The 18,685-nt window shown below is 41.4% G+C and overlaps 1 long non-coding RNA gene and 1 pseudogene across 7 annotated transcripts in view; one reads left to right on the top strand and one right to left on the bottom strand.

The window, feature by feature from the left end:
• Positions 1–18,685, top strand: part of LOC118657717 — a 67,735-nt gene that overhangs the window by 30,660 nt on the left and 18,390 nt on the right. For 3 of the 7 annotated variants that reach the window (XR_004968103.1, XR_004968098.1, XR_004968102.1), the window contains 5 exons: positions 4,412–4,557; positions 4,728–4,790; positions 5,037–5,183; positions 6,895–7,046; positions 8,603–8,776. This is a non-coding gene — a long non-coding RNA (uncharacterized LOC118657717). Of the gene's footprint in view, positions 1–4,411; positions 4,558–4,727; positions 4,791–5,036; positions 5,184–6,894; positions 7,047–8,602; positions 8,777–9,793; positions 9,991–18,685 lie in introns of those variants that run through there. The other 4 variants (XR_004968099.1, XR_004968100.1, XR_004968101.1 and 1 more) reach the window with 4 other exon arrangements.
• LOC118657715 lies at positions 3,356–3,811 on the bottom strand (annotated as a pseudogene).

The raw sequence follows: 18,685 nt of genomic DNA on the forward strand, positions 1-18,685 counted from the left end.
GGCAGGGGTCGGGGGTGGACACAGTTTTGAGTTGGTCCTAAAAGGTAGGGAAAGCCAGAGTAATAATAGCTATCCCAAACTGAGGGCCTACTATGTGCCAGACTTTGCATCATATCTTTATAGACATTACCTTTTACTCCTAATATCACCACTACTACTCCACAGTACATTTACTGAGCATTTATTATGTGCCAAGTACTATTCTCTGTGTTTTTCATGGATTACCTTATCCTAGCCCTTACAACTGTATGTGCTAAATACTTTTTATTTCTATCTCTTAGATAAAGCAAATGGAATAAATAACTCATTGAAAACCATGTCTCCAGGTCCTGGAGGCAGCAAGGGCAGAGCTTGGATTATAACCCAGGCTTTCTGAGGGTAGAGTCCCAGTCACTGCCTTGCAATCTCATTTAGCTCCCAGGAGTAGCTCTTGCTTTTGTGCAACTTAGAGTTGATTACGGAGTCATCAAGGCTGTGATCTGCCAAGGACACGCAGGACCTTCTGGGGTCCTCAAAGGGCACAGTTGAAACGTTCGCCGCCATTCTGAACGCTGAGGGTGGGCTACTTGTGCCCAGCAGTCTCCTCCCCTCCTGCCCAAAAGTCCCCCAGGCCCTTTCCCTTGTTATATTTATCCTTTCCCAGCCATCTCTCACACAATCTGGAGAAAAACTTGTGTTTTTATGAGCTTATTACTGTGTTCCCGCCAGCTCCAGAGCCTGGCATGAGTTCCAGTCTCTCCACCTGCCTGATTTCTCCTTCCTTTGGCTCCTTTTAGCCTACTAGAGTCCTGCTTCACACATAACAGACCTGCGTGGGGCTTTAATGCCACCATTCACATGATGTAGAATATTCCCTGTGCATAGACTCTTGCTATAGGGCCCAACTCTCTGCATCAGCAGCTTCGGAGACCTGAGCCTGCTGAGGCTGGTCCAGCTAGCTCTAAGCCCACCTCTGGGCGACCAGTGCCTCACCTAGCCTGGGACACTCCTCTTTGTTGACCCTTCCAGCCCTACATTTCCCGTCTTCCTGATCCCAGTTCAAATGGTTTGTGACATTTTCAACTGAAAGATTTTATTACCCTTGGATGAACTCCAGAAGTGTATTATCATTTCAAAACTGAGTCTCTGTATTGTAGAAAAGGAATATATGTGACAGATACACCAGGAATGGGCTGGAGCCAGAATTTCCTCTGAAGCTCAACAATGAAGAGATAGATATCTGGAGACACAGACTTCCTTCACTCCATTTTTCCTTTAAAAACATTCTTGACAAGTATGTGCTGGCACTCAGCACAGTCTCAGTGCTTCTCTCTGTCATGTATGGTGTGGAAGGGTTCTGGACTTAACGGAGGGTCTGAGCAGAGGCACAATGATGTACATACAAATGCTGTGCTCTGGAACTGTGATTATCCTAAAGGAGACTGATCCCTGCGATAGAGGTGGAAGCCTGGTCAGATTATGGAGGAAGCACACTTCTGATTTTTCTTTCTATAATGCTCAGTAAAACACTGAAAATAAATTGCTGGGCAGATGCGACACCTACACATAAGTTTTAAGGAACTCGAGGATAAAATTTTGAAACATTGGCTGAAACATCTGATTGTGCGAGGAATTTTGCAGGTAGAGAAAGAAATGGAAATGTTCCTAAAAATAAAGAAGCCATTTAATGGGATTAACTCACCCTGGGTTGAAATGACCTTGGCAATCACAATGGCACTGGTAAAGTTCCCCTTCACCCCCAGCTGGCAATATAGATCAGAATTCATACCAAAAGCCTCTTGCAATGGGAGTTCATCCAATCAGGAAAAGTAACGGGTGTCATTGACATGGGGCATTGCTTCCTGATGAAAGAGAAAATGAGAGCTGGGTCAGTAAAGGATTAAAATGAAAGGAAGCTGACATTTTTAAGCGCTAAGCTGGAACATTTGGATGAATTGTCATCTTCTCTCTGGGTAAAATTCTGCCTCACTCTCTGATGAGGGTAATTGAAATGACCACCCTCCCCAGTGGGCAGTCCTAGAGTCACATTGACCATTCTTAATCATAAATTTCTCATTTTCTTGGGCTGTCACAGGACCACATGTCATGGGTTATCTTGCTTGATTTATATTTTAAACTCCTCTGTCATACACAAGAGACACCCTCAACTAATCAGCAACACATTCTTAGAGCTTATGATTACTTCTGCAGATGGTAATCTCATCTGCTTCATGGGGCTTCCCTTTGCTTTAGTTTTGGAGGGTGACTCAGTAAAAAAGAAAATTGCATTGTTTACTTCTTAGTGTACAAGCCATACGCATTTGATATGCTATATGATATATATTTTCTATTTGATAGTAGAAAATTTGAATGTAAACATAAAGAAAACACCCAAATCTTCTATAGTTCCACATATACATATAGAAACATATTGTACATAGCATCTGATAATTTACTTTTGATAAACAACTTAAAAATCTATGCAATTAAATACTTAGGCATAAGACTTTTTAAATAGCTGTATAGTAGTATGATCAGTGCATCATCCCTGTTCACTTAACAAATCCCATTGTGTTGAATATTTAGGATTTTTAGGTTAGAAATTTTACTGCAATGAAGGTCCTTGTTTATTTTTATTGATGTTTCCACTCACCCGTGGTTATTTTCAGAAGGTAAGTTTTCTACATGTGGAATCGCTGGGCCAATCAATGTGCGTATTTTAGGGCTTTTGCTAGATATTGTCAAGCTGATCTCTTGGAAGGTGGTGCACTGTATTTCTGAATGCGTTGTTGAGGCTGCATGTTTCCTAGATGAAATGTGTCCTTTTATGACTTTGTCTCCAAATTATAAGACTTTTCAGATTTTATACCTATGAATTATTTTATAAAAATAGTGAATTTCCAATATGACTTATGCGCATGTTGGTAGCTAAGTTTGTTAGTCAAGTGAATGTTGGATAGAGCAGTACCAAATTCAAAGTCATTAGTACAATGGAAAACATGGAATATCAATTTAGATGACTTGGCTTTGAATTCTGGCTCTATAATCTGAAAGAGGTAAGCTTCCGTTTTCTCATCTGTAAAATGAGGACCCACACTGTCTTGTCTATTGGTAGGTGAAGTAGACCCTGTGGTCTGAATGTGGTTGATTCCATTCCCACTTAGAGGAGTAGGCTTTTGTTATGTTTTGTTGTTGTTGCTGCTGTTGTTGTTTTTTAGATTTATTTTCAAAGGGCACAAACACTTAGACAATTTAAATACAAGTGTAAACAGAATTGCTCTGTCGATGTCAGCAATGATGCCAAAACACGTTCTGGTGGCCAGACACTCGCCTGTATCTTCGTGTCTCCTCTCGGTGAAGAAAAGGGTCTCATACTCTATTCATACATAACCTTCTTATCTGCAATGTAATCTACAATTTCTTGTGGGCAATCCATTTCTCCGCATCTATATCAGGAATTTCAAACCCAAATTTGTCCTCCAGAGCCATGATAATCTCCACTTGGTCCAAATTGTCTAAACCCAGGTCTTTTCTAAAATGGGAACTTACTGAGAGCAGCTCTGGGCCAATCCTGTCATAGTGGCAAGACATAAAGAACACCGTCCTTGATCCCCTCTAACATCAGAGGGCGCGTCACTATAGTGGTGGCACAGCTGTGTAACTGCCTGGTACCTGCTCCAGCGTGGAGCTGGGAGCCCTGGGCCTCACTGGGTTCCCGTGGGGCACAGCATGGTCTGAGCGGCCGGGCTGTGGCCAACGTGGGAAGCTGGGGCAGCGACACCAAGGCCGCAGGTAGGCAGTGGACACAGGTAGAAAGGACACGAGTCGCCATGGCTACGCCGACCCCAGGGAGTAAGATCTGATTGATGTAAACCCAAAAGTTCAATCCTATCCATTACCTTGCCTAATAACTGGGTCAGAGATGAGCATCCCAGTTTAAATCAATCATCATATGGCATTTGCAATAGTAGATTATATTCAAACTATATCAAGCTCATTCCATCTGGACTCTCCTACAGAAGGATTTTACTTCCCATCCTGCTGGCAACAGGCTGAGGCAATGACTTTCTTTGCCCTTCAAGATGTGGGTGGAAATTACATGTGCCACTTCCAAGTGGAAATTTTAAGAGCCAGCATGTGGCTCTGCCATCATCCTTCTCCCTCGCCACAGATTAACATGCCCTAGAAACGTGTGCTCCTTTGGTCTTACTCCCAGAATGAAGAGGACATGGATGAAGTCTCGCTTGTTTTCTAACAGCCTATGTGCAAGTTGATTGAAAAATAAAACGTTGTTGCTTTGCAAACCACTGGGGTTTTTAGGGTCATTTGTCACCACAGCACAGCTTAGCGTAGGCTGATTCATACACCGTTTCTTGGGTCTGAGTGAACATTTTGCAAGAGTGTGTGCCTAACCTCGTTTTGTCTGTTACAGGTGAAGCTCAAGGCATTTTTGATTCATCTGGGAGAAGAGGCACTGCCTCTTTCTTTGGATGCTGTGATAGATGGTGGTGTCACCAGGAACTGATGTAGCATTTTGTTACTGTATGATAGAAACCGGTCAGAGGACAAAACAAACAGGTAAGAATAACACCAAGAAAACTGCAGAGAAATGGAACCAGAGCCTTAATCTTAAATCAATGCCTGAAGTTGACAGACCTTTGAACTCTGCAGTGAGGAAACCAGAAATGAGACATTCCCTGTGCCTTTTAAGCTACTTTAAGTTGAATTTTCTTTTATTCGCAACCCAGAGCATCAGGGCCGATTCAGCAGAACACAATTTGGGAAGCATGAAAACAGGACAGCACCAAGAGGTGAGACTTTCTGACAAGTGGGTGTGCTACTTACTGGTGGTTGAAAGAGGCCACAGGTGGAATTTGGAAGAGCTCCGGGAGGTCAAGAATTCTGGCATTAGGGTGCAATCTGCTTATTCGCTTATTCCACTGCGAGGTAGAAGCTGAAAACTGGATGGCCGGGCAGTGTGAAGAGATCGGCACTGGCTTCACACCCGCCGATTTCTGGTTTCCCAACTCCATACAGGATTCTTCTTGTTTTTACAGGCCTAGTCGTGCTTTTCCCTGCCCAGCTGACCCTCCAGGACTTCAAACACTGACTGCGTACTCAGATGTCTATTTCCAGCCTGCCCTTCTCTGTCACTGTCCATACTTTTACCAGGGAGGGCTCTTCCTGGATTTATCACTTGACTGGTAGGGGGCTTACTTAATTAGCATTTGTAAGAGGCCCAGCTCTTTATTGGATTAGGGGTAATTAGGAAAGCAGAGCCAAGAGCTTTTTATTACCTTCCTCTCTGCTGGCCTTTTTCCTGCCTCTTCTGGAGAAACTGGCATTGATGTTGACTTAAATGAACTTGAACTTGTTATGCTGTCTCCTTTCATTTTTCATGAAATGGATTCAGAGGTCTCCTAGGTCCCACAAGAGAAACACTTTCCAAAGATCAGTCGATTCTCCTATCTGGTAGGCAAATTCAATGGTGATAAATAATGCAGGTTTGTAATCTCCATAAAGGGCAAAGTGTTTGCAAGCCACAGGTCAAATCTGCTGGACTCTTACGGCTTTCTCTTACAAAAAATTCCTCTCCACTAGTCACTGGGCACATCTTACTTAGTAAGTTCCTCCCCACAGATAATTCAGTGTGCCCTAAAAACGATAGAATTTAAATGTTATGTTCTTTTTAATTTTTTTTTTTCACATCTTGTTTGAAATTTTTTTGGCCCTGCTTTTCTCATTTTACCACCTAAAACAGCGGTTCTCAACCTGTGGGTCGCAACCCCTTTGGCGGTCAAACGACCCTTTCACAGGGGTCGCCTAAGACCATCCTGCATATCAGATATTTACATTACGATTCATAACAGTAGCAACATTATAGTTATGAAGTAGCAACGAAAATAATTTTATGGTTGGGTCACAACATGAGGAACTGTATTTAAAGGGCCAGAAGGTTGAGAACCACTGACCTAGAAGATGTTAGGAGCTGAATTTGGGTGCTAATAACAGAACCTGAAATAACATGATTTAACAAGATGGAGATTTATTTTTCTCTTAATTATAGGCAGCCTGGCATTGTTACAGTGGTCCTAGGATACAATCCATGGCCTAGGCCTCTTCTATCCCTTTGTTCTGTCATCATTGGCATGTGACTTCCACCTTCAAGGTGCAACATGGCCACTGTGGCTCCATATATCAAGTTCATATTCCAGGCAGGAAGAAAGATGAAAGGGAAAAAAGCAAAAGAACCTCCAAACTTAGTACCCCTCCTGATAGCCTTATCCAGAACCTAGTTACCTTCCCCCTATCTCAAGGTGAGGCTTGAAAAAGTCGTTTGGCAACAGGACACATGGATGCCTCTAACAGGATCAGGTTTATTAAGGAAGAAGTAATGATGGGCCGTAACCGCTTTGGCTCAGTGGATAGAGCGTCGGCCTGTGGACTGAAAGGTCCCAGGTTCGATTCCAGTCAAGGGCATGTGCCTTGGTTTTGGGCACATCCCCAGTAGGGGGTGTGCAGGAGGCAGCTGATCGATGTTTCTAATTCTCTATCCCTCTCCCTTCCTCTCTGTAAAAAATCAATAAAATATATTTTTTTAAAAAAGAAGTAATGATGGATAAAGAGTAGGCCATTCTCAGCTTCTAGCTTACAGCATTCCTAGCAATATGTCTTAAATAATCATCTCACTCATATTTATATTGTGTGTTAGGTTGTCAGAACAAACCCCTCCAGTGGTCATTGCCTCTGAGGACCTCTGTGACTTACGAGAACATGGAGACTATTTTATATGAAAGAATATTAGAGAATCCTTATCTGCCACCTGGTACCCAGCCATGACCCATCGACAATAGATGCAGAGGGAAAAGCCTTCTCAACAATTTTAATAAGTTGCACATTGTCCTCACTTCCCAGCTGCCTTCCAGGACGCTCACCTGCAACTTCTCTGGAGTGAAAGAGACAGAACATGCTGTTCTGGTGCTCGCTGTGCAGGAGCCCTGTCCAATCTCCTGCTCTTCCAATTGGACCTCTGTCCCCTCCGGGGGATTCAGCAGTGCGTTTTTAAAGTGAGTTGCTTAATTTGTTAGATATCAATTGAAATGCATCCCAACAGGGGATGCAGGAGGCCACTTACGGGATTCTAGATGTGGGGCAACAACAATAAGGGCAACAACAATAACAACAAAAGATACTCATTGTGCAACGATCTGGCCATTGGCTATCTTCAAAATCTTCCTGCTTTAGAGAGATAATGACAGATGGCTGTGGAGAGGGGCAAGTGTAGGGAAGAGACTAGACAACTTCCAAGTTCAACGTAAGGAAAATACCCAGCCGATAGCAGGTTAGCAGGAGCTCAGTCAATGTTCATTTCCTCCTGTGCCCTTTGTGGTTCTGGGGTGAGGACATTTAGAAACTGCCAGGGAGAACATCTCGCAAAGGCATTTGTTCTCAACTCATTTTTGTACTATATCCAGAAATAAGGAGAGAAACTGAAGCAAGAATGCTGAGAACTTTATCATAGCAAGGGTTAGAAATCATCTTTTTGGGACTAACCATTTAGTATTTGTGGGTTTGACCTTATTGGAAGCTATTTCCATCAGCAAAATGCAGCTTCCTTCTCTGCCACCGCCCACTTCTTGCCCTGTCTTGCCTCCATCAACTGTTGTTCTCAGAGGGCAGGAAGCAGAACTAATACACCCTTTGAATCACTTCTGGTGTCTGTTAACTAGCTTGTGGCTCAAGTGTGTGGAGATGACATTCTTCTGATGTTTCTTTGTCCTTGTCTTCTGCTGATGCTGTCTTAGAGCAGCCACAGTATGCAAAGTTCAGTGTCATTGCTTAAGGAGAGCATATAGGACCTAAATTTCATGTCTCCCCTGCAACATATGCTGTTCATTAAAGGCAGATTCTAAAGATTGCATTCGGTAGATGCGTTGTCACACTGGAGAGAACTAAAAACATCCCCTAAATGTATTTCAGCTTCTTGCCAATTATTCTATAGTTGAGTGAAAGTGGTAACTAAAGGTTGTATGGCACATTTAACATAGGGGATAAAGACGCTGCCTGATACCCTTCTGTGTGTTCCCTACTCTGGAGAAATTCCCAACTCCCTTGCATAGCCTCTACAAGCTTTTGTGATCTGATCTCTGGTCATCCACCTTTTCAGCCTCACATTTTATCACCTTCTAATATGTATCTTATAATCTAACTGTATCAAGCAAATAACAATAAAAGCTGATGTTTTGGGGCCAGCATCCATACAGAAACACTTAGCATTATCTCTATTTAGCTCAAAGTGGGAATTTCTGGAAATGGGATTGCTGGGTAAATTAAGGTCTGTGGGGCATACTCCTTTGATATGCTTGCATACATTGCTCATTGGCTATTGCTGTTCCATTCTTTTCAAATTCCTTGAGACCATCCTATGTCCTTAATTACAATTTCCCTTAATTCAATTTCTGGTTGAGGCTCCTGGGCTGCGGGGATGTCCTTTGTACCTCCCCAGGTCAGCACCCCGCTTCCAGTTCATCTGCATCCTCTGGGCTGCAGCCGCTTCCTGGAAGCCTCCTGGAGCACTTGCACTTCAGCCTGGAGATAGACACCTTTCCTTTGTCACCCTTAGGGGGATCCAGCGCTGTCACCTGCCCGATCTTGATCAGCTATTGCGGGTCAGCACTGGTTGCCAGAATGCAAAATAAATGGCAGGAAGGAAATTAACAGCAGGGCAAACTACACACCTTGATGCATCTCTTCCACACAGCTGGTTCTGGAGCCTCCATTGGTGGAGAACACGCATGTGAGTACAGAGTGTATTGTAATGATTCATTCTATGTAATGTGCTGCAATCATTTCTATGTATATGCAGCATAGCTTAATAAAATGATATCAAAGACAACTTGATAACAAAGCAGCATTTTAAAGGGGTTACGGCTGTACCATCATTCCCTCATTTAGTTCTTGCCAAAATCCTATAATTTAAATAAATTAGATTAAATACTGTTATTGTAGATGCAGAAACTGAGGCTTGAGATAGCTTAAGTAGGAAGTATAGATCAGAAAAATTTTAGGAAGTATAGATCAGAAAAATTCAACCACTATGCCAGGGGTAGCAAACAAGCAGCTCTTAGCTTAAAATCAGCCACATTTTTTTGGGGGGGTGGGGGGGAGGCAGATTTTATTATTATAATGTTAAGGCATTTTAATTCACTAACAATTTTATATACACACATCCCAACACAAATCTGGATTTTTGTTGGAATTTTAAAAGATACGGGAGCTCTAGGTCCTGCTTAGTGTCAATCACTGGAGCTGTGGAGGGGTTGTTCCCTTGAGCGGAGCATGGTCTCCACGGTTTGCCACAGTCTACACTACTCTCTCTTGTCTTCCCCGCACCAAGCCCTTGCTGCACACTCATACACCTGCCTGGCTCCCATGGGCCTTTGCGGTTAGGACCATTGAACAACACTCTTTCTCTGTCACTTTACCATGTCCCTCCTTTTCAGGTGCTCAAGTGTTCAATCACTTTTAACCAACCAACACAACCCACTTCCTTTCCGGCCTCGCTGTCACTCCCTCTTCCCAGCACTTTCCACCCCTGCTGACTCTGATTCTGGGCACACCCCTCTCTGAGTCCTTCCTGCAGTGTGCTGCCACTGACCTTTAAATGCCTGGTTTACAAGAGCCCACGGATGGCTGGGCTTTCTCCCTGATTCTTGATGCTGGGCCTACTTTGCTCAGTAAGGATTTGAATGATGGGTGAATAAATGGTGGATGAGGGGATATGTGACTGTATGACTTGTTGACTTGAACTCAGGTGGAAACCACTTTCTACTCCCCTCCCCAGAGTATGGGAAGTGAATATGAAAAGCCATCTGTCGTGACCTGCCCTTGACTTTGGGCCGGAGCATGGCATGGACTTGAACTGCTTATTCATCTGCTCAGCAATTGCTTCTAAACAGAAACATATCCAGGAGGAAAGGATACAATGTTTTCTTTTTCTTCCAAAATGAACTTAAAGCAGTAAGTAGTATTAAGCCACAAATAAAACTGGGTGGTTATTTAGCTTTTAAGAATTAAAAAGAGCAAGTTTCTCAGATATTAATCATTAACTATAGTTGGATGCTGAATTTAGCACTGAACTTCTAGTAGTGAAAAAATTCTTGTCTACTTAAGAGAAACATTTATTAAACATGACAGTATATGAGCCAGCAAGTTAAAAAATGCCTCTTTATCTGATCCCTTTACTGAAATATTTTAGTTGACTTTTGTTTTAACTAGGCATTCTGCCATCTGCAAATAATGATATTTTACATATACTTTCCCAACAGTTAGACTTCTTCCTTTGTAATTTATTGCAATTGCCCAAATCCCCAACCCAACATCAATTACGAAGTTCAATGGCAACCTTGTTCTGGTCCTCTCTAAAAATTTAAGCAATACATTCATGTGGTTAAAAACACGAGGTGGAAGGTCCTAAGAAACAGCTGTTCCTTGTCCCTCTCCCCCAGTTTCTCTCTCTGGTGGCAATCTTTTCCAACTATCTCTAGCTATCTCTTATTTTAATTAATGTAATTTTATCTTTTCATAAATATACTTTTATTGATTTCAGAGAGGAAGGGAGAGGGGGAGAGAGAGAGAAACATCAATGATGAGAGAGAATCATTGATTGGCTGCCTCCTGCACGCCCCCACGCTGGGGATCCAGCCTGCAACCCTGACCGGGAATTGAACTGTGACCTCCCGGTTCCTGGGTTGATGCTGAACCATTGAAACACACTAGCGGGGCTAATTCATGTAATTTTCAATGCTATGCTTTTACTTCTTCTGTAGTAATTTTAGATATTGCCTACTTGACTCCTTGTTATGGAAGATGATGATTCAACTCTCTTATACCTGCTCTGCTTTATGCCCTCATCCTCGCCACGTGTACAGTATATGCCATATTTTAAAAATAAAATCCATATCCAGTCTTCGTTACTTGTGCATGTAATAGCCCCCTGTTTCTAACCTTTCTGCCTACATTCTAGTCTCGGCACAGCCACCAGTGGGCTCCTTCTAAAATGCAAGGACAGTCTTTGTCACTTCCCTGCTTCCAACCTTACTGTTACTCAGGGTAAAAGCCCAAATCCCTAAAATACCCTAAGGCCTGCATCGGCTGGCTCTCATTACCTTCTGATCTAGGCTTTTCCTACCCTTTCCTTTGCCCACATCTTTCCAGCAATGATGGTTTTCTTGCTACTTGTCAGACATACTCTTACCTTAGGGTCTCTATTGGGGCCCCTAATATTTGTATGGCCAACATTCTTACCTTCCTCTCAACCTGCCCCTCTTGCCTCCCCTCAGCATTTTTAGGTCCCCTCCTTCTGTTCAAACTTTTAATTTTTTTCCAGTCATATTGAAATCACTTACTGGTTATATAGCATTTCATTGTCTGTATCCCTGCTCCGGCTAGACCAGGAGCTCCATGACCCCAGGGCCTTCATTTTGTGTACTATTGTATGTCACACCTAGGAGAGTGCTTAGCACACAGTAGCTGATCAATAAATTGGAAAGGTGAGTGCATCAATATGATGACTTAATCTGACACACTGCGGGGCCAAATACAGTAGCACGCCGAGGTCATCTCTTTTCTTGCCTCATTTCCTTTTTCTCCAAGAGTTTGTAGCTGCCCTTCCCTTCTCTGATCTCATCTGTCATCCATATGTCCTTCATCCCAAATGCTCTGTAATACCAGAATTTTGTTTTAAGGAGAATGACTGAAGTTAAATTTTGGCTTTAATTAAATATTTCTTTTATTATTTTAAGAGAGCGTTCCTCTACTGTTTTGAACACAGCTTTAGTAGGATGAAATTCACAGATCACACAGTCCATCCTTTGAAGCTGTACAATTTGATTCTGTTACAAGCTGGGTTGTGTCCCTCCACCCCCAACTTCATTTGTCAAAGTGCCAGCTCCTAATATCTCAGAATGGAATTATACTTGGAGGTGACGAGTAAAAATAAACCCTTTAGGTGGGACCTTAATCGCATGCAACTGGTGTCCTTATAAAAAGAGGAAGAGGCCCCAGAGGTGCGTGTGCACAGAAGGACGGCCATGTGAGGACAAAGCAGCAGGACGGCAGCCACCGAAAGCCAAGGACAGAGGCTTTGGAAAAACCCTGCCCTGATGTCAGATTATAGACTCCTAGCCTCCAGACCATAAGAAATGTCTAAGTATCCAGTCTGTGGTATCTTGGTATGGCAGCCCTAGCAAACTAAGAGGTGGTTTTTTGTATGTTCACAAATATGTGCAACCATCACCACAGTTCATTTTAGAATAATTTTATCATCTCAGAAAGAAATCCCATATCTTTAAACTATACTACCTCCTGCCTTCCTCACCTATCCCAGCCCTGGGCAACCACAAACATACTTTCTGTCTCTATAGATGTACTATTCTGGAAATTTCATATAAATGATATCATCTTCTAGCATGTAATAATTTATCACCTCACTTGATTTGATTTTTATTGAAGAATTCATGTCCATAAGGGGAAAACTGAACATAGGGGTGTGTGTATGAGTGGGTAGCCTAATCACAATTAAAATTAAGACTGTTATTTCCTTTTATAGTAGTTTAATTAGTTTGTTTTTATTTCCTTTTTTTTTTTGAGGAATGATGGGTAGTTAGGCTTTTATTTGAAAATTTGGAGAGTTTTGATCTAAACAAGTTTATCCAGTTGTGTTTGTGTGGTGTGTGAACAGTTTTTCAACATATTTCGTTACTGGATATTTAAATTTCTTCTTTCCTATTGTGACTATTTTGATTACATTTTTAGGATGAAAACATGGAAAAGTATAAATAGTGTAGATCTGGATTTGAATTTCAGCTGCATCCCTTAGTAACTGGGTGACCTTGGGCATATAGTTTGATTTCTCTAAACTTCAGTCTTTGTTTGTAAAGGGAGGACAGATATTTATCTCATAGGGTTATCACATGTACACAAAACATCCAGTTCTGTGACAAGGTGCATAGTCAGTACCTAGACAATCCCCTCACTTTTGAAAAAATACTTTATTTCACCCAGCCAGTATGGCTCAGTGGTTGAGCATTGATCTATGAACCAAGAGGTCACGGTTCGATTCCCGGTCAGGGCACATGCCTAGGTTGCAGGCTCGATCCCCAGTGTGGAGCATGCATGAGGCAGCTGATCCATGATTTCTTCTCTCTCTCTTTCTCTTTCTCCCTTCCTCTCTGAAATCAATAAAAAATATATGTTTTTTAAAAAATACTTAATTTCAAATGGAATTTTAAAATAATTAGCATTTAACTGTGCAAAATGTTTCCTGATACATTTTTTTCCCCAACTTCATTATCTTGGATACTCTATTTCCTGCCTCATTTATAATTTTATTAGCTTTTTAATTAATTTGCTATCTGTTGGACATTTGTTAGTCTTTTAAAACAAATATTTTGATTATATTAATCACTTTCTAATTTCTTTATTATACAAATAATTAGTTGTTTATTTTATCACATTTACTTTCTTATTCTCCTGTGGTTTTTTTTGGTTTTTTTACTCATTTCCTTATCTTATAAAATAAGGTAAGAATTTAGTTAATTTCTTTCATTCTTTTAAAAGAATAAAGACAAGTAAAGCTATACACTTTTCTCCAAACACTGTTTTGATCATTTCCCATAGATTTTGATCCATGATTGTCATGCTCTGTATATTCTGCTATTGGATTCTGAGCACATGATTAGAACCAGACTTTCTGGATGGACCAGAAGCAGGGAGACTAGAAAAAGAAGCCATCACAACCATAAGCTGAAAGGCTATAGACAACTACCTAGTCTGAATGGGTGTCAAAATATCAGGTCTAGAAATACAATCAACCAATACCAGCCGAGTGCCTATTATGTGCTGAGCACTGTTCTCCCCAGTAGTTTTGCCTGTTATCCCCATAATGCCCACAAAGTGTTGTGACATTAGTTTCCTTTCCTTTCTTCTGCACCTGAACATACTGGAGTAGTCAAACGACTTGCCCAAGACGTAGAGAAAATACAATCCATTTCTCAGGAATCCCCGTTGGGTAGTCTCTTCACTGTTATATCATGTTATGAACCTCTTACAGGCTTATTTAGGGGCCAACTCCTATTCTTCAGAATGTCAATGATGAGCATTGCTATCTTTTACTTAACTCTTGGGTACAGAAATGGTTTTTGCTTACTTTGCAGTGTTACCTAAGAGAAGGCATGGGTGTCAATGACAGCAGTTTTACATATAGGAGAAGGCTTACATGTAGAAGAGTTTGCTGATCTATTTCAAAAGACTCCATAGGCCAAGCTAAGTAAGAGCAAAGTGCAGAATATTAATTGCAGCTACAGTTAATAACTCCTATGTGCCAAGCACTGCTCTTATAAACATATTATATGCATTATTTTAACTAATGCTTACCATAGTTATGAGAAGTGAGTATTATTACTTTTATTCTCTCTTATTTATAGATGAGCACATTGCCACTCCAAAGTGTTAAGTAATTCATCCCGAGTTGCAGAACCAGGAAGTGGCACAGATGGCAATTAAATGCAGGTTATCTGACTTCAAAACCCAAAACCTTATCTTTTTCTCTTAATTGCCTCTCCTTGGAGCCAAAAAAGGCAGAATATTAATCAATATGAGAGAAAATATTAAGAATGTGCTGCTTTAAGAATTGGTGGGCCATTTGCTGCCGGCAGGATCCAAGCAGAAGCCTGTGATCCTCTGTCCACAAAAACAAGGGGGAATGCATGACCTGCAGCCACAGGCACTGACCCTGAAGAAGGCCAGAAGAATTTATTGCAAACAGGGAAGTGTGTGGTAGAAACATCAGACCATCTTGTGAGATAGTGAGACTCCCGTCAATGGGTCAGATGGAACAGATAGAATATTGTTTTTGCAGATAGAGTCTAAATTTGGATGAACAGTTGAACCCAATGGTCTTTTAAAATTTCCAATGACCTTTCAAAACTTTTGCAAATCAAGTATCTTAAATATTCATTTTGATTTTTCCAGAAAGAGAAGTTAGAATAGCAGTTCTCAGGTTTTTGAGTGTGTGGCTCATGTTTAAACACTCGAAATATGAGCTAGCTCCCTTCAAGAGATGAAGAGATTCAAAGGGCTATGAACAAGTAAGCAGTAGTTGCAATGCAAGCACTAGTTTCATGTACCAAATACTAATCTCCTGTCTCAGAGATTCTATACAAGCATCCACAGTTGTGCGCTGTGTAACTTCATCACCCGTCAGCATGTGCATCTCCTTGAAAAGGGCACTCTCCTCCCTCTAGCCCCTCCTATATACACACACATCCATATGCCAGTAAACATGCACCTTTTTTCTTAGATGCCAGCTGGATAGTAAGCTGTACCAATTATTCCAACAAGTTCTACCAACTCTTGGCTATTTCAATAAACCATTCAACTCAGTGTTATATCTGTCATTTTGCCATATCAGTGCCATATCAACAGTTAAAGCAATATTACATTTATATATTGACCAACTTTAGGGGCACACCTGTGATGAGTCCATAGAACAACTGTTATATGATGAGCAGTATAGAAACTGGCTGGGGTGCAAGCTGGTTGCTGAATTAAGAAGTCCTTTATCATTACTGTCCCTGAACTAGACTTTCTCAGTAAATCTTGAACATATCTTAATTCAGAGGGAAGAACTGCCCCTGTTTCATCCTGGGGCTGAAATAACCCCTATCTGGTCTTCAGACTGAATGGGGGCATCTGGCCACGACTCAGTGGCCACTATTGTCCAAGGTGAGCAAACTCCATGAGTCCCTGTTTCCAAACCTCCTCCTCTTCTGTTGACTTCCTGCTATGCAATCTAGGCAAGTCATTAAATTTTTGTGAGCCTCAATTTCTTTATATATATAATAGTGATATTAATAACATCTCCTCTGTAAGATTGTGCTAAGGAGGTGAAATAAGATAAGGACAAAAAAAGATTTTTCTACACCGTAACGTACCATAATAGAAATAGTCCTTATTATTTTAAAAGTGATGTTCCATCAGGGTCTGGACTGCAGCCGAAAGCAGGCTGACTCAGAAGCAGGTTTGTAGGGGAGCTGGAAGCCTGCTGGGGCATCGCTAAGGAAACTAGCCGAGACACATACGTCACTGAGCCCCATCCTTATCTGTCCACTGCAGAGTATCTACCAAGAGCACAAACTGTGCAAGGGACCAGTCATGGATAATTCAGGAAAAAACACACACCACACATCAGATTCCATTTTAGCAGGGAGACAACGTGGGAGCAGTTTCCAAAGAAGGAAAATGTTTCTCTTGGTTACGAAGAAGAAAGAGCTTCCTGAACATTTCTAGTCGACATGTGTAATGCCATCTGGAAGGCAGAGGAGAGAGCTGGCTCTTGGGTTTCCTTTCACAAGGGGAAGCCTTTGTCCCTGGCATCCTTTGGATATTTGTAAGGATATGAAGTTTAGTAGCATAAGCCTGGGAGTCCCTCTGGGCTCAGCCGATGGGTTCCATTGTCAGCTTCTTTGTTGAGTGTGACAAGTTTGGGTGAAAAATGAGTCTTGTGACCCTGGGAACTAAAAATTGTGGAAAGTTCTTGTGTGTCCCTCTGTAGATCTGCAACATCTCTCATATAATCTTCTCCCTCTTTGCCATGAATACTTTCTAACCATAGTCTTGATTCCCATATTCAATTATTTTTCTTGCTCTATTTATTATTATTTTTAAAAATATATTTTTATTGATTTCAATGAGGAAGGGAGAGGGAGAGATAAAAACATCAATGATGACAGAGAATTATCGATCAGCTGCCTCCTGCATTCCCCCTACTGGGGATGAGCCCACAACCCAGGCATGTACCCTGACCAGGAATGGAACCATGACCTCCTGGTTCACAGGTCAATGCTCAATCACTGAGCCACGCAAGCTGGGCTTTTGCTTTCTTTATACATGACATGAAGGACACTTAGCAGATGTTCCAAACACAACTTTCCCTTAATAGATCTCCTTATTGCACATGCTCACCCCCATGAGAGTTTCTCCCCTACATGAGCACTTTGTACCACCATTAGGCCACTCATGCTACAAACCCGGAGTTTATTTTGACCCTGCCATTCTCTTACGTACTGATTTTATCTTAGATCTGCCTGGACTATATCATTCTACTATGACTTTCCTGGTTTGGGCCTTCATCATGACTAGCCTGGACCATGGATTTGAGCATCACATCCAATTTCCAGTTACCTTAATCCCTCTTCCTGAAGCTGCTAAAGTCACCTTCCCACAAGGCAGATCATATGTGCCACTCCCTTACTTGAAAGTTTCCAATGGCTCCCTAATACCTACAGAAGCGCACACTCCTCTCTATGGCATTTGAGTGAGTTCCTTTTAGGGGCAATACTGGGGATTGTATGACCAAACAGATAACTGTAGTGTTAAGTGGGGCTTAATGCATTGTGGTCTAGAGCTAAGCTCTTGACATGCTTAAGATTCCTCCACAGGCAAGAAATTGTTATAGGGAATACAGAGAAGACTGGATATGTAATCAAAATTGTTTTTAAATAGTGTTTTCTGGAAATTCTATTGGTCAGCAGCAGCTGTTTAGGTTCCTGAATTACTTTTGGCTGGGATAACTGGGACTAGCAGAGTTGCCATGTGATAAATGAGAGATGTGTTGAATAAACAGACTAGAAAGTCTTTTCCATTACAGGTTTGTAAGCATGGAAATTGGACTTGAGTTCACCGTTATTGAGAATAAGTAGGTGGGGTTTATTGAAGAAAGCCATTTATGGCCTGTTTTTAACACTAGATCACACTCAAAGTTATATATGTTTTGTTTAGTAGCTTGTATATTCTCATTTTAATCATTGTGCTATTTATGTCTTCCAATTAGATTTAGAAAACAAAATATCTGGCTCTTTTAGAAATAGAAATCCTTGGCTGGAGTCCCTATTTCTAACCAGTCACCACTCTTCTACTTAGGGAAGGGCTTAGAAATCAGACTGTACAGTATTTGGCAGATAGACAATTCAGATAGCCACATGGAAAAAAGAAATTGGGCCACCATAACGGATTTTGTTTAAGACTAGTTAAAAGCAGACCTAAGAAATGTTCACATGTGCTTAAGATATTCAAATGAATGCATATGAAATAGTAAACAGTGGTTCCTTCTGCAACTGGGAGCGGCAATTTTGCTTCATATTTTATACTTTCTACATAGGCATTTGTTCAACCATGAGTCTGCCCTACTCCTATTAAAAAAATAATTAGGCATATTTATATGTGTTGCCATGGATCCAGAATATATTGTTAATTGTAAAAAGCAAGCAGTAGATATTGTGTAATGCATAATTCAATTTTTAAAAATATATATGCGTGTGTGTATAATACACACACACACACACGTACATACATATAAGAAATGTCAAACTGTTCTCTCTAAATTAAATGAAATCTACATCTGAGTCCCGTCTTGACAAAAGAGCAGGAAATCCAATCCCCATGATCTTGGGGTGGTCCCAGTCTTCCACGGTGACCACCGATAACCTCTTTTGTCCACATTAGCAGGTATCCTCAATTGGGCAATAAGGTGCTTTCCATGCTAATCTTGGAGGGGAAACTTTGCTAACACTAGTCTTTCCCTCTGAGGTCCTGGTTCCTCCCTGGGGACAGCTCTGGAAAACCCAGAGACATTCTTATCTTGAGG

This window comes from Myotis myotis, unplaced genomic scaffold, assembly GCF_014108235.1.
Source record: "Myotis myotis isolate mMyoMyo1 unplaced genomic scaffold, mMyoMyo1.p scaffold_m19_p_6, whole genome shotgun sequence".
In the NCBI taxonomy this organism is placed as follows: domain Eukaryota; kingdom Metazoa; phylum Chordata; class Mammalia; order Chiroptera; family Vespertilionidae; genus Myotis; species Myotis myotis.